The sequence below is a fragment of the Papaver somniferum genome, chromosome 1, assembly GCF_003573695.1.
Source record: "Papaver somniferum cultivar HN1 chromosome 1, ASM357369v1, whole genome shotgun sequence".
NCBI classification, from domain to species: domain Eukaryota; kingdom Viridiplantae; phylum Streptophyta; class Magnoliopsida; order Ranunculales; family Papaveraceae; genus Papaver; species Papaver somniferum.
Window position 1 is genome coordinate 244,337,839 of NC_039358.1, and position 17,128 is coordinate 244,354,966.

The window sequence follows — 17,128 nt, forward strand, 5'->3', positions numbered from 1 at the left end:
ACACTTCTCATCCCTTTATATAGGCCTTTTAAGGTTGTCATATTCTTAAATTTGAAATCTCTAAGTTGTGGAAAATTGCAAAAGATAAGACATTTAAACTAATTTTTTTGTCTTTGCAATCAATTATGATGTGAAGTTCTACATTGATTTTCTGACTTGGTGCATGTTTGGTTTGATTTCTATTTTCATTTCTAGTTAGGTGAAGAAATTTTGGCTCTCTCGTTTTCAAAGATCCATTTCCTGTCATGGGACATGGCGGCTTACTGTGTGCAAACCCAACAACATTCCAAATACTTGACTCGCTCTTAAACTCTAAGAATCTCAGTGTAGCTGGAATCGATCAAAGTATGCAACTATTCAAAGTGGTAGATGATGAGAGTTCTAGACCATGCAAATTTTTAACCTCATTTTCAACATCTTCCTACTTGCATTTTGATTTTTTTTATTAACCGATACGTAATAGTTTGCCTTCATACCGACAACTTTTACTCGGCAAATTGGTATACACGCACAGAATTTACGACCAGCTTTTTTACTCGGCACATTAGTTTGAGATGGCGTCTACGATGGTTTTTCCGTAGTACAAATAATGATAAATTCTAAAATTTAGAAACAAAAACAATTTGCAATTAAAATAAATAAATAAATACTTATTTGCTTTTAGAACTAGAGATTTGATGGAATAAAACTAGAGACAATCCAGCCATATGGCAGGCAGTAGCAGAAGTCATTTTACCAAGTTGAAACCGACAATGACAAAAGGCTGTAGATTGTTCTATGGTTGAACTTTCTTCTATTATAACCAAATTTGAATATTGTCATTAGTACATTTTCTTGCTGTAAATCTTGTTTTTATGTTTAAAGAAAAAGTTGTAACGAATAAATGGCCTCATGCCACGGACAATGACCATTAAAACACTGGTAGCAAGAGATAATGTATAATACTAAATGGCAAACGGGTAATGGGTGCTAAAATTTAAAGAAAATATGAAAACGCGTTATAAGACTTGGAATCAATTATTTGTGTTTGACGAAATGATGCAAGTTGTAAAAAAAATGTCAGTTTGTTCTCTATGAAGATTTCAAAAGAACTTTATATTAATTTCTTTTCGACCAGTAAATTATATTTTACGTACGATGTTGAAAAATCGACCAGTAAATTATATTTTACATACGATGTTGAAAAATTTATTCAGTATTGACAGTTCCGTTAGCGGTGCAATCTTTTTATACAAGTTGGAAATTGACATGTATTACGCAGGTTAATAGTACTTCGTTAATGCTAGATGACTGTGTCCACTGTAGTGAACGAATCAATTTTAACTAAGTTGATCCACATAATTCCCTCATGGAAAGTTCTGAACGTAAGCAAAATCTCTGGTAATGGTAAAAATGAAGTATCTTACCCATTCATCCACTACAAGAAAACTTGGTTTAAGCGAGCAAAATTTTAGCAAGATCTCAAAATTTTGGTCGTTTTAATAGTTAAACGACTATGTTTGCAATTACCAAAAACTTTGGCTGCTATTAACATGCTCCCATTAAATCGTAGCTACTGATTAAATTTGTGGGTTGCTCCATCATTTTTCCCAGTACCACATAGCGAGTGCAATAGTAGGCTAGTAGCTATTTACTTCAAGCTACCATGTATCAGCAATTCGAAATATGTTTGGCTGCTAAAAACCTGTCTCAGCAACAAGGTATAGCGACCACCAATTCAGAAAAGGAAAGTGGATGATTCTATTAATGGGAAAGGGAAGCCATCACCAATCTAGTGTTTGATGTTTGATATTGAGATGTTTAATTTTGATTTGTAGAAATTTTACGAGGTGGGTTTCCAATAGAAGTTCTATAGTAATTTTACGAGGTGGGTTTCTCATTCTTTCTCATTTTGCTAATCATTTTCATTCAATTGATTTATACACATTCGTAGTATTGAATCCAAAATTTATATGTTCTACATATTTTCTACGATAATAATTCACTTGTTCATTCCCGTCCATTTCTAATCCATTACTCGAAATTCTATCTAATTGAAAACGGAAGGTAATTACCAAATTTGTTTCCAATCATTACCTAGCTCTTGGCTTTCTATTGGCCAGATAAATTTGAAAAATCGTATTCTTGTTCGTTTTGTAATTAGCACAATTTTGTATGATCTTAAATACTATTTATATCCTAATTTCGTGATTAAAAAAATTTGGGACAGAGAAAAGGAAGAATCGGAAAAATCTGATTCCTATGATTTAACATGAAATTGATTTAGGTGTTTTATCAAAACCCTGAAAATTTTAAAATTATATCATTAATTCCTTTTTTTCAAAAAATCGGAGGAACTTAGTCAATTTTCCCGATTTACTGTCAGTAGTTCCCATCCTCGGTGCACTATTGATGGACATTTATTTAAAATAATGGATAACTGGATAAACCAATTTATGTAAGAGAAATTGAGTAAGGTCGAGCGAATTGGATAACATTGATAGATAAAGGGTGAAATACACAAAGGTCGATGGACATTCAGTTAAAATAATGGATAACTAGATAAACCAATCTATCTAAGAGAAACTGAGTGAGGTCCAACGATATTGGGTAAGATTGATGGATAACAAGTTAAATTAAGTCAAAACGAAGGAAATTCAGTTTATTTGATCGATACCCATATAAACTCATGGAATCTAAGAAAAATTGAGTGAGATCCAGTAATATTGGACAAGATTGATAAATAATGTCTTTAATTAATTAAGGTCGATGAACATTCAATTAAAATGATTGATAATAAAGAACCTAATGAATTTTGAGAAAATCTGAGTGAGGCCGATTGACATTGGGTAAGATTGACAAATAACAAGTGAAATTAAGTGAATCAACGAAAATTCGGTTTATTTGATAGATAACTATGTGGCGAAATTGACTAAGGTCGATCGATTGAGATGTACTTGTATAAACCAAACAGTAGGTTTCGGATAACAATGTCGGTCTAATTTATAATCAGGAATTTATTTTTAAATCGAGACCGAAGAAATATAAGTAGAGACAGACTGCATTTTCCCGTTTCATTCTTATGTATTTTTTGGATTTTTTTATATCATAATGTCGATAACAATGTCCTAAATTTATTAATATTTTTTTTGGATTTTTTTTCGTGTCGAATGTTGACAACAAAACCGGATACATGAGTTCGTATTAGCACAAACAATAACACACTTGCTTCTCAATCCGTATGAGCATTCCAAATATAATATCAACCGTCAAGATCTTTTTCTTGATCCGTATGAGTGGATCAAACAAAATGTGGTCCGTCGATCATTTTAATTTTCATTATTGGTTGTATCCCTCAACCACTTGAACTCTAATTCATATCTGGTTCTCTCTTTCTTTCTTCCTCTCCTCCGAAAAACACCTCTCCCCTCCTCCGAAACACACCGCCAGTGCTTACATGTAAATGTATTTTTAATATGCCAGAATATAGATTTTTTAAGGTTTTAGGGTATATTCCAAAGGAATCTTACATGTAAATGGATGGATTTATCGTTCTTACGAAGTTTCCAACTTATAGTAGTTCACTCATGGCCAAATTTCGATCTCAGAGCCAGAATTTGCATAAAATATGCCAGAATAACTAGGGTTTGATCCCTCCTGGGGCGATAAATTGAAAAATGTATGTCGTTATACCACATTTGAAGTTCATATCAACACCGAGCTTCATATTTATCGATTTTGATGATGTATCATGCTAAGTTTGAAGTCATAACCCTCCCGGAGCTTCTTGGCTCATAGTTTGTATGTGGTCATACCACATTTGAAGTTCGAATCAACATTGAGCATCATATTTATCGATCTTGATGATGTATCCAGTTAAGTTTGAAGTCATAACACTCCCGAAGCTTCTAAGTTCATAATTTATATGTCGTTATACCAAATTTGAAGTTCGAATCAACATTGAGCTTCATATTTATCGATTCCAGTGATGTATCATGCTAAGTTTGAAGTAAGAACCCTCCCGGAGCTTCTTGGCTCATAGTTTGTATGTTGTTATACCACATTTGAAGTTCGAATCAACACCGAGCTTCATATTTATCGATTTTGATGATGTATCCAGCTAATTTTGAAGTCAGAACCCTCCCGAAGCTTCTAAGTTCATAACTTATATGTCGGTATACCACATTTGAAGTTTGAATCAACACTGAGCTTCATATTTATCGATTTCGATGATGTATCATGCTAAGTTTAAGTTAGAACCCTACCGGAGCTTCTTGGATCATAGTTTGTATGTTGTCATACCACATTTGAAGTTCGAACCAACATCGAGCTTCATATTTATCGATTTTGATGATGTATCCAGCTAATTTTGAAGTCAGAACCCTCCTGAAGCTTCTAAGTTCATAACTTATATGTCGTTATACCACATTTGAAGTTTGAATCAACAACGAGCTTCATATTTATCGATTTCGATGATGAATCATGCTAAGTTTGAAGTCAGAACCCTCACGATTATTTTTGGCTCATAGTTTATATGTTGTTATACCACATTTGAAGTTCGAATCAACACCGAGCTTTATATTCATCAATTTTGATGATGTATCTAGCTAAGTTTAAAGACAAAACCATTCTGAATTTCGTGGTCCATCTCTAGGAATCTTATAACCTGAGTTTACCAGTGTGAACTAAAGCTACTTCATGACCTGTATGACTTGTCAAAATTACTTCATGACCTATGTGACTAGTCGAAATTCAAACCGGAAGCACTAAAAGAAAGCACGAAAACACAAAGAGAAAGCACAAAGAAACACACCAATTATCGAATTCATTTTTCATTTTTCCGATTCATTCTTATACATTTTTTGGATTTTTTTATATCAGAATGTCGATAACAATGTCCAAAATTTATTAATATTTTTTTTGGATTTCTTTTCATGTCAAAGATTGATAATTAAATCGAAAACATGAGTTCGTATTAACACAGAGAAAGCACAAATAAAACACACTTTCCTTGATCCGTATGACACTCTTAACATAAATCTATACCGTCCAAATGTTTTCATAATCCGTATGACCCCATCCTACCACATCTTAGCCGTTCAAATTCTTTTAGATAAAACGATTTTTTTTCTCTCACTTATCTTCATTCACTCACTTTTCTATCGTCTCTCATCTTCCCCTCCCTCAGAAAAAAAAAACCCTCACTCGAGATTTGTTTAACCAGTGATTTAACAAAGGAATCAGTTTCAGTATGAATCAAATCAAAAATCCTACATCTGAAGAAAAGAAACCAAATCTCAAATTCAGAGAAGAAAGAAACGAAGCCATGGCGGCTGATGAGTGCTAAAAAGTGCATATTTCTATATCTTTTTGTTGGCAATTAACTCATCTTTTGTGCATTAATTCTCCATTTTAACCCATATTCTGTATTTTCATTGTTTTCAAGAATAAATATTTTTCTTACTTAATTTTGCATTTTTAGGTAATAAACGAAGTTCGGATGAGTCGCGGAGCGAAAAGAGCAGAAAAGTAGTGAAAATCCGGGAAGAATTACGCAAGGAAGCCGCAAAGAATGGAGCGCACGTCCAAAAAGCTAGGAATGGGCTCAAGAAGGAAGAATTGTTCTTAAAGAAGATATGGGCTTGGCATACCCAAGGCCCAAAACCCTTACCCAAACCCATTTTCTATATCCATACCCGCCTCCATTCTCGACCGTCAGATTGGATCGCATATGCATCCTACGGTCGCTTCTTTGCCTGCGCATCAAACCTCGTTACTTCCGCTTAACACTACAGTACCTAACTCCATCAAATGTCGTTCGTTTCATTGTATCTCTTCATCCGACGGTCGCTCCTCGCCTGCCTCCGAATCGCCGTCAGATCTACCTACCATCTTCTCATCCTACGGCCCGGATCGCATAACATCTTCACTCGCTGAAACTGCCCAACACCCTAACATCCGAGCCATATACCCCTACCGAACACCCCCTTCTCCTTCTTCCATCGACCTCTCCCCCTCCATGCCTGTTGCAGACCACCCCCACCTTCTCCACCTGCTCTGCCTTCACCACCACCATTCCCTGACACCACCAAACCACTCTATTCCATCCTAAAAGCGAAACCCATCATTTCCCCCATCTTTCTAGCCTCCTACTTCATCAATCTCGCACCTTTCCTATCTCTGAAACCTTAGGTTAGAGATTGATGAATTAGGTGAAGCTAGAGAAGAAATTGAAGCGTGGGAATGAAGCAGTGAAGTCAGAGGAAGATTGGGTCGACGTTGTGGGTGAGATTTGACCCATCAAATTAGGTGAATTCGAAACCCTAAATTCACTGTTTTGGATTTTTTTTGGGATAAACCCTAATTTTGTAAATTAGGTATTTTGAGAATTGGGTGTAATTATAAATAGAGTTGTGATGTGCATGAAAAGAGAGTAGGCCTGGATTAGCCAGAGCACCACCAAGAGGACTGGACTAGCCAGTTCCTCAATTGTTCATGTTCTGTTTATGTTCAATTTTCAAATTCAAGTTTCAATTATCTTGTATGATGTATGTGTATGTAACATGTTTTTCATGAGCTAAATTACTGCAGCTAAGGCTCAGATGAAGCCTTTGTGCATTGTTGGATGATGAATTGCTAGGTTAGAGCCTTAATGCTTGTTTTTCTTGTGCATTGGGAGAGATTAGTGCTCATCTGTGTGCTTGTGATTGATTGTACTGTCAAAAGACAGTCAATGCTAGGAGCACATTAGTTGAGCAAGCTGATTTTCTTTCCATTCCAATTGTATGCTTAGGGTCTTAATTTCAACCTAGAACTACATTGTTTGGCTAGGACACCAAGGTGGATTCTAAGCCTTGGCTTAGCCACAATATCCTTCTCAGTCACTTACATTTTCAGTCTTGCTTTGCTTCAAATTCAGTTTATATTTCTTAGCTGTGTTGCTCGCCTATTGTCTTGCAATTTGTAGTCTCTGTGCACTGAAAACAGTGCACAAAATCTCCCTCTGCCCTTGGCTTCCAAGCCTTGGTTCTTAGTTGTTTTCTTTGCTGCTTTGCTTTACCTTGTTGCTTTGGTTCTTTACTTCTGCCACTTTGTATGCCATATTACTTTGTCTTGCTCACTGTCTCCATTGTTAGCTTAGGTTTCTCTTATAGTGCTCCCACTCCCTGTGGACTTTCCCCTGCTTTCCTTCTATTCTATAAACTTGGCCTTGTATACTTGCAAGTTCTGTGTGTCTTTGCCATTCCACACCAAGTTTTTGGCGCCGCTGCCGGGGAGTGGTGTTGCCACTGCTGAGTTCCATTAGCATCTCTGCCTTGCAATCATTGCAGGCCTGCTTCACTATCATTGCAACCCTCTGCTTGCAATCATTGCAGCAGATCATTGCATACTTGCCTGCAATCATTGCACTGCAATGATTGCACTGTGATCATTGCAGGGTTGGCCTGACTATCTTTGCACTCTGTGATCATTGCAGGTACCACCTTGGCTGTGCTGCTGCTGCTGGTGCCTTCTCTGCCAAGCTGTGCTGTGTTGCTGCTCCTGCCAAAGGTGCTGGTGCTGGGCTTGAACCAACTGAGCTGGGCTTAGTAACCTCAATTTCGCTGGGCTTGCAACTTCTGCTCCTGGGCTTGCCTTTTCTGCTGGGCTTCGCTGCAGATTCTGCTGGGCCTGTGTTGCTGAGTCACTTCAATTGCTGCTGGGCTTGAACGTGAGCTGCTTAGGACGATCCCATAGCCCAACTGGGCTTTTGCAACCAAACCGAACAGCTGGGCTGTGCTTTATAGGTAAGCCTAAACCCATTAAGAGAACCCAACCTGTGGGCTTCCATTTTTAATTTGTGGGCTTGTAATAATTTTTGTTGTTCTTTATTTATTTTTAATTTGGGCTTGTAATAATTATTTTTATTTTTATTTTCTTTTTCTTTTATTTTCTTTTATTTTTCTTTTATGGGCTTGTAATTATTTATTGTTGTTTTTATTTTCTTTTGTGGGGTGTGATAATTTATGCTAGGCTAAGTTTTAAAAAAAAAAATTGCTCCTTATTTCAAAAAAAAAAAACAAAATTTTTCTCCCTCTTTAAAAACCAAAATTTTCCATAAAAAAACCAAATGTTTTTCATTCCCATCAAAACCAAAATTTTCCCAAAAATCCAAACCCATTAAAAACCAAATTTTTGAAAACCCATTAAAACCAAATAGTGGGCTTTGTGTCTTTTCAATATGGGCCAACCTCGTGCTCTCCATGAATACATGTATCCGTCAATAAAAATTCCATTATCATGTATTGTATTACCTCAAACCAATAACCCTTTTAAAATAAATGCAAGCATGATACAAATACTTCCTATATTTCGAGGGTTCGATTCTGAGAACCCCTATACTCATGTAAGAGAGTTTGAACAAATTTGTCGGACTATGCAACCTGATCATATGTCCGAAGACTCTCTGAAATTGCGTTTGTTTACATTTTCTTTAAAGGAAAGGGCCAAAACATGGTTTTACGGTTTGAGACCACAATCAATCAACACTTGGGACCAACTCACAGATCTATTTTTCAAAAAATTCTTTCCACATCATAGGACCATCGCTATTCGTCAAAGTATCAATTGTTTTGTCCAATTGGATGAGGAAACTGTTTTTCACTATTTTGAACGTTTTAATGATTTGTTGAGCGAATGTCCGCACCATGGATTTGAGAAGTGGAGACTTGTCGTCATCCTCTATGAGGGACTAGACTTTAAATCTCGAACCATGGTTGAGTCTATGTGTAATGGTGAGTTTATTGATAAATCTGTGGATGATGCATGGAATTTTTTAGCCGAGATTGCAGAGAAAACCCATCAATGGGAATCCGTCAGGGAAACAGGAACAACACCACATGATATGAGTCACCCCCATGAATTAGAGTTTTATTCTTGTAATAGCTCCGACCTTAGGATTGAAAATTATCCTAGATTGAAAAATCCCTATCATGATGATGATTATGATGTTATGTTAGAAGAACATGTCTATACTGAAAATGTTATGGAACCTTTGGGTTCAAAACATTAGGCTTCTCTGCCCCGACCTTGATGCATGATATTTCTTCTAGTATTCCATGTGATGTTTCCCCTGATGTGCCGATACACGAGAATCAATCTGTTGATGATGTTGATGATTCTGATTGTGATCTTGCCAATTTGATTGATGATTGTGAGCATGATGTGCCATGTGTAGATGAGTTAGGAGATTTTGATTTGATTGATAATGATATGCCTATTCTTCTACCTAAGTCACAATCTGATGGCCTTCCACCCAACCTAGATTTGGTTTGTACCCATATTGTCAAACCGATTTTTCTGAAAATTCCTAATCTAGGATTGGAACTGTATGCTTCCCAAGTCCCTTTGGACTATTTTGCTTCTAAGTATAATATCTTTGAGGAACCACAGTTGGAAATTGCATGTTTGCCCATCCCTAGAACAGTTCACTTTGAGCTAGACCTTGTGCATGATGAACCCCCAAAACTGCGCGATTTTGTTTTCAAAACTATATCTTCTGTAAAATCAAGGTTTGGGGGTAGCTCATTTTGTTTCACAGCTTCACTTGCATGCCTACCATATTATTATTGTGTGAAGCTGTTGAAACCTCTACACTTTGTCACCTGCAAATCAAATCTCTAAAAGTCATCATTTCGTACGAGTAATTTTTAAACCATAGTACTTCACTTTATGAATTCACAACAGAAAAAGAGAAAAATTACACTTATCGCACACCATAGTAATTTAGGTTCTCGATATGTTTTTTATTAGAGATTTTAAGATATCCCCTTCTATTTGTACCCTAACGGAGAGACACTCCTGTCCTAAAATTCATAGTCTCTTAACAGTGCCCTAATAGATCTACATCTATGTCACTTATTGAACCAAGCTACGCAAGGAAACACCATACTATTAGTTCTAGTAGCAATAATTGACAATACAAAAGCCTTAGCATACAAGGTATACATAAAGCCTTGGCATCTGATAGATTGTTAACTATTTTATTATGCTCATTTTTTATGCAGGACTACTCTTTGCCTCACAGCAACATTACTAGCAGCGAATCACTTATGACAAGTAATTTCGAAATCAGTGTCGGTTACTAAAAATTATCTTATACAAAGGACAAAGAAAATATCCAAGTTGCACCCTGTTATTTTTACCTATTGACACAGATGAGATGCAATTTGCAACCTACACAGACATCTAGAACAACCAACTCTGCATAAGAGTAACAAATAAGACTTTTATCCACCATTTATCCATTTTTCTAAAGTTGCATTACCAGATTGAAAAACAATACCAAATTATAGCATAAGTAACTATAAACTCAAATATCAGTACTATAGTTACAGAACATCTCACACACACTTAGAAAACTATAATGTTATAATGTTCTGTGTAAATTCCATTGTATTGTGCACTGAATCATTCATATACAGTTCACATGTACATCAACAATACATGTACTGGTTGTATCTATTACCTGAGGACTTGTACCAATGTCGAGGCATGAGAAGAAAAAAATCAAATTCTACACAATTGAGACACCTCCCTTATTAAACGCAATTTACAGGTTCAGGTTCACTCAGTAAACCAATTTAAGGATAGGAATTGCAGTCAGATTAGATTGATATCAATCATGGAAAACCCACACAAAATCAGTTCAAATAAAGAATCGATTGTGGGATATAACGAAGTATAAAACTATGAGCGGACATATCAAATAAAGTTACGCAGATGCACATCACAAAAATATAGGAGAGATTTCCATAGCCGTAGTACTAATTTGCCGAAAAAATCACTAATTGAGATTCGATAAAAATTTACCTGAATTCAAACCCAAAATCGATGGAGATGCGGAAAGTGTGCTCTTGTAATTTGCAAACCCTATAATCAGAAACCACAAACAACAACTTGAGATTTTCAAAACATAATTTGCAAACCCTAAAATCAAATCAACGTAAGATTCAAAGAGTAGGAGGACGAGATTTAACTGAGAAATGCTAACATGAAGAAATTTGAGACCTAGATCTCATAGGGGAAAATAAGGAACGAAGGAAATTTAACAGAACGAGAAGTTTATTCAGCAGAAGAGGAATACGGTGAAGAGAAAACTGAAAGAAGCGATATAATCAAGAAAAAAAAAGTGAAAATGATTTATTGTGTATTTGGGCGTAAGATAGTTAAACTGCGGATGACGCAATCACCACCGTTGATGAACCTATTGATTGGGGACGGCTAAGAAGAATACATCCCCTTTGGTGGAGCAATAGTGACGGCCAGAGGGACACGTCCCAAAAACACAACTTTAGGGACGGCTAAAGGTCAGTGTCCCAACAACTACCTTTTAGGGACGGCTTTTTAAAAACTGGTCGTCCCTAAAAGTCTTCTTTTTTGTAGTGCTAGCAGGCTTGTTAGTCAGCTAATAAAAGCTCGGCTGATGCTTCTCTCTTTCACTAATAAAACCTTTCAAACACAACAACAACAAGAAAATCACAAAAATCAAAAACCAATCTAATAAAACCATAGAAATACAACCTAAAAATCTAATCTAGAAATTCGTGATAGTTTTAGTTTAGGTCTTTTAACAACAACCAATTTTATCACTGATAATAATAATAATAATGTAAAAATAGAGTCAAAAGCAAGAAATACTCCCTTGTTTCCCCACACAAAACACACACTCTTTTGGATTTAGCTTGTGAAGAATGCAAATATGTTACTCAATTATTTGATTTAGCTCCTTGAATTTCAGATTTAAGGTTTTCAGATAGTAAAGAAGAAGAAAGTTGGGTTCTTCCGCCCCCGCGTGCTGCTGCCACTGCCACTAAAAAGACCAAAGTCCAGCAACGATGGTTCTTGCCCCGGCTGTCTGATAAAAAAAAACAAAACAAAACAACAACGATGGTTCTTGCGGACAAAAGCTCCAACAATTTCTCACAGGAGGTTAGTCCTCGGGGGATTTGAGGTAATTTCTTTTTTTTTTCCTTTTTTTTTTCCTGAAGCATTTGAGGTAATTGAGAGCGGTTCAGTTTTTACCTGGTATGTCTTTTTCGTCAACAATTTTGGACTTAGACTCGGGTTCTCCCTTAGAGCATCAAGAAGCTTATGGTGGGTTTGGTTATAGAATTTTAAGGGAGGAATTTATGGATCCAGGAGATTTGGTAGAATTAGGTTTCCCTATGTATGTTTGGCTGCCCGAATTCTTGGAATCACGTTTCCTACGGGATCCAGTTTACCAGCAAATCCTCCATATGGAGTCCGACCCCTCCCCCCTAAGATTTGATGGGAAACTTGATTTATGGACCCACTTTTTTTTAACTCTAAATTCCATACATAGGCAATTGTAAGATTTGAGAGTAATGCCAAACGGTATAAAGCCCGGGAATTTTAATTGAGTTACCAAACACACAAGGAATTTACATGAATCCCAGAATTTATAGTCCCATGGAATTATAAATTCCCGAAAACGTAAATTCTGCAAACAAACCCATCATTAGATAATTCTACCAAATTTGTATTATTATTCCTCTTCCTTTTTCCCTAAAGTGAAGCTCATCTATAAGATCTAGATATCAAGTATGGGAAATTCGTTTTTCAGAAATCAAAATAATTTTTGATTTTGTAAACCCTAGAAATTTGAGTTCTAATCTTTTTAGATTTTCAACTCCATGTAGATCAAAAATATGTTCTGATCGGAAATTAGGGTTCTCCATACAGATAGAAAATAAGTCATGTTAGGTTATGACATAGTTGATTGTGATATTTTGTAGATTGTGATTTTGCTTTAACAAATGATGATATTCATTTTGATTTCATGAAATAGGTTTCAAATAGGGGTTATATAGGAAGTTTCTTTGTGGGTTGGATACGTATTCTGATTGCGAATGTTACTGTTTGATTTTGGTGGTGCGGTTTTTAAAGATGATTCAAGCAGAAGAGTTAGATTAATATCATTGTGAATCAGCGTGTTAGACAGTCTCCTAAAATGTCAGTCTCAATCTGTAAGCACTATTCTGCATTAGTGAGAAAATGAATTTGGATTATCTTTAGATCAGAATGAAATTTTGTTGAAGTAGTTATTCAACACCCGTTTTGTTGCACCCTTTTCGTGTAATTATCAATGAAGTAGTTATTGAAGTTATATCTAGTGAAGGCCCTTATTGGGGTACTAGTCTTATAATTTGGAGTGGCACCCGGCAAAAAGAAGAGTGCGCAAACTTGTGTTTTTAGTGCATGTTATGTGACGGATCAGAGAATTTTTGCTTCCTCCAGGTCGGGTTAGGACCCATTTGGAAAGCTCCGACTCTCGAATACGCCACTTAAGCAAAATTTTCGTCCACTAATAACCTTGCACACCATAGAAATCTTATTAGTCTCAAACTCATAATTTTATGAGCACATGTCCCATACCATAATACACGTAAAATTCGTCAAGGGTTCCAATTTTATTTTATTTAAAAAAAAAGGATAGTCGATTGCCTAACAATCATATTTGGCCGGTTGTCAATAACTTATACATTCTAACAATTTATACGACCACCTGCCAAAGTTAACAAGAGCCGATTGCCCAAAAATAACAGACGGCCAGTTACCAAAATTAACACGGGCCAGTTGCCCAAAAAAATAACACGGGCCAGTTGCCCAAAATCAACAAGGACCAGTTGCCCAAAAATAACACGGGCCAGTTGTCCAAAAAAATAACATGGGCCAGTTGCCCAAAAAAATAACACGGGCCAGTTGCCCAAAAAAATAACACGGGCCAGTTTTCCAGAAAATAACACGGGCCAGTTGCCCAAAATTATATACACTTGCCAAAAAAAATAACACGGGCCAGTTGCCCAAAATTATATACACTTGCCAAGGTTACAATCATCTATGAATAGATGGTATGAACTTCAAAACAGTAACCAAGACTTTCAGATGATATGAACGATCTTGCAGATTTGTGCTGAACCGCATTGCGGCTGTCTACGTACCCTCTCCGTTGCTCGAAGGGATCAAGCACGACCGTAGTTCGTCATTCTTATACGAATAGATAGTATGAACTACCCATAGTAGCAACTATCTCTTATTAGCTATCAACAAGCCAGCAGTTCATATAGATTCTCAGTGTCATTTTGTATCAAATAAACGTAATTTCACCAAGCCAGCAGTTCATATAGATTCCCAGTGTCATTTTCGTATTACAGCAACGGAAGACTACCATAAGAAATCACGAAGTTAATTAGATTTGTTTGAGTAATCAAAACTTAATCAACATATTAATACATATTAGTTTACAAAACTCACTCTTAACCCAAAGGATCCATCTACATGACATAAGGAATAAACTTGATTTACTTTCAAATAAATCAAAGTGACCAGCACATTAAGTTACTCTAGATCTTACCGAACAATGGATAGGCACATAATAGGATGATCCTTAGGTATATTGGTTAACATGCTATAGGCGTATTTCAAAGTGTCTACATATCTTTCTTGTGCCCAGCACACAAATCTAAGTACCTAAAAGTATGAACAAAATGATTCTCCAACCACAACATAGCAAGACGTGTTGAAGGACTACACCTCCAGCTTGCTATTTCCTAAAGAAACTTGGCCTAAAATTCAGGGTGAACAACACAATAACCAGCTAGAATACAAGCAATTGAAATGCACATCAAATGTGCCGGAAACCAAACTTGGACAAGGGTGCTATTATTTACAAATCCACAACTAATAATAATGATTACAGGTCAGCACCGGGACTTCCAGCCTAATGCATCACACACGGATAAAAACAAGCGCTATTATTGTGCAAGACCGAAAACTAAAGAGTCTGAATTTATTGTAGAGCCACGGCAATATTGATGTACTGCCAGTTACATACACTAATGCCAAGAATCTTTTTGCTAAAATTTAATAATTAACAGAGTATGGATAGCACTATTTTTAAAGACAAGTATCGGTTGAATATACATTTAATTTCTAAGTCTGGTGTCGGTATCGCCAAGAATTAACAAGCTATAGTTGTGTTGTAAGCTCAAGTAGCCATCTTCCTCGCTCGTCTAACTATACCCACTTAATTCGCACCATATGTACTACATACGCCAATACTATGTGAATACTCACAATTCATTACTATCACTTTTCTAACCTTCGTGTCCCGGTTCGGCCAAACACCATTTACAGGATACAAATTAAATAACAAGTTAACTATTTTAGTAAGCCCGACAAGAACACTGAAATGTTCACGATAACTAATATTGTCCCTTATGCTATCACAAGATAGCTCAAACATACTCTGAAAGGCTAAATCCATTTGTAAGATTTCACCTAAATATACTAAAAGCTAATAGTAATCTAATCATCATTATCTAACTCAAAATTTTATGAGTTCATTTCTATCACGGATTTCAGAAGTCCACTAAATTAAGAAATACAAAGTTGAGCTTTAGCTAACCATCAGTTGGTACAAAACCAAACATTAAACATGTTTTCAAAAATAAAGTAAACAAGTCTCAACATTCAGATTCGTAGACAGTATTATATATGTTCATAAACAAACTAGTGAGGTAGAAAGACTACTCATAGATGCAATTAAATGGTACATGTTTGTACTTCGAGATTTTTATAAACCAACTTCATTTTCACATTATAACCTCTATGTCCGATGTAATACATCATATGCCCTAAGAAATGCAATACACCAAATACAAATAGTCTAGACTAATAGCCACAGTAGCATTAATCTAACAATTACCATTCCAAAATCTTGGACATAAAAGGTATTAACATCAAACTTGGCATAAACGCCCACTTACCACATGTTAGAGATTGATTCTAATGACATTCAATCCACCCTTTCAAAATGAATGGTACTAATAAATAATGTATAACAGTAAACGGAAGTGCATGTATGTTCAGTAAATATCAATGAGGATGCCAAGTGGTGATAGACACAAATCATCAAGTACATAACATCATAAAGAATTACAAATGCACAAACAAGTTTATTATTACCATCCACTATAGGGAGCATCAGAGGTGCAAATATGAATAAAATTTTTAGCAACATTTGCAGCATTCAGGACAAATTCTTTACTCTAAACAGTCCAACGGATATTCCTCTTGATAAATAGCCATGATGTATTAGTACTAACAGTTGTCCTTAAATATCAAAAACTCATCAAAATTCTCTAGTACCGTTAAAAGAAATAGTAAGAAATTTTACCATTTTTCTCTTCTTTCAGGCTTTTTAGCAAACACTTATTAAGCTCCTATTATAACTTCTTGACCTGCAGATTCGATGATTCATCTATAATACAACAATCTTAGTTCAGTCTAAATTCTTAAGACTCGCTTAATCCCAACCATCCAACACCTAGCAAACGGCAGCAAGAACAGGTCCTCGGCTAATCCTTATTGTTGAAACACAATACCAAATCAGTTAAGAGGCTTGCTTATAATTTATAATTCTCCTTATAAATCTGTACCCAAGTTCCATTTTTTAACAAGTTTCTATGATTCTAAAATCTCACCGTTAACACCACATATAGAACTAGCTCAATTCAAAAGAATGATATTAAAAGGAACAGAAGGAAGAAAAAGAATTAAGACATAGCCAAACTGATAAATCTCTAGTCTCCTTCCACCACCAACCCTCCCTGGTTTTTGGTTCAATCCAAAAACTATATACACCCACCCAGACGAAGACACGCGTTTGCTTGCATGGCTTCCATTTTGGGAACCTTACACTTGGATAGAAGCTGCCAATTCTTACCAAGCCAAAGTTACTACGGTTAAGGAATTGACCACTGTTGAAGGCACCTAGGTTCTAGATATAAGCAGCCAACAATTCACAAAGGCATTGTTCTTGTGCATTTCAGCACTTCAAATCATGAGAAAAATCATTTATTTATTTACTAACCAAATGCGTTCAGTTGAACCCGAGAACGTTAGGCTAACAGGTTTGATTAAACCCTAACCAAAGTTCAGTCTCTCACATGCTATCAGCAGGACCAACTGATTGAATTTGCGTTCCTTCGATGCAATTTTCACTTTTCTACTGTATATTCAGATATTATAAGGGTGGTCATGATTTTTTATATGTTTCAGTTGCAGGTGTTTTTGTTTGATGCCT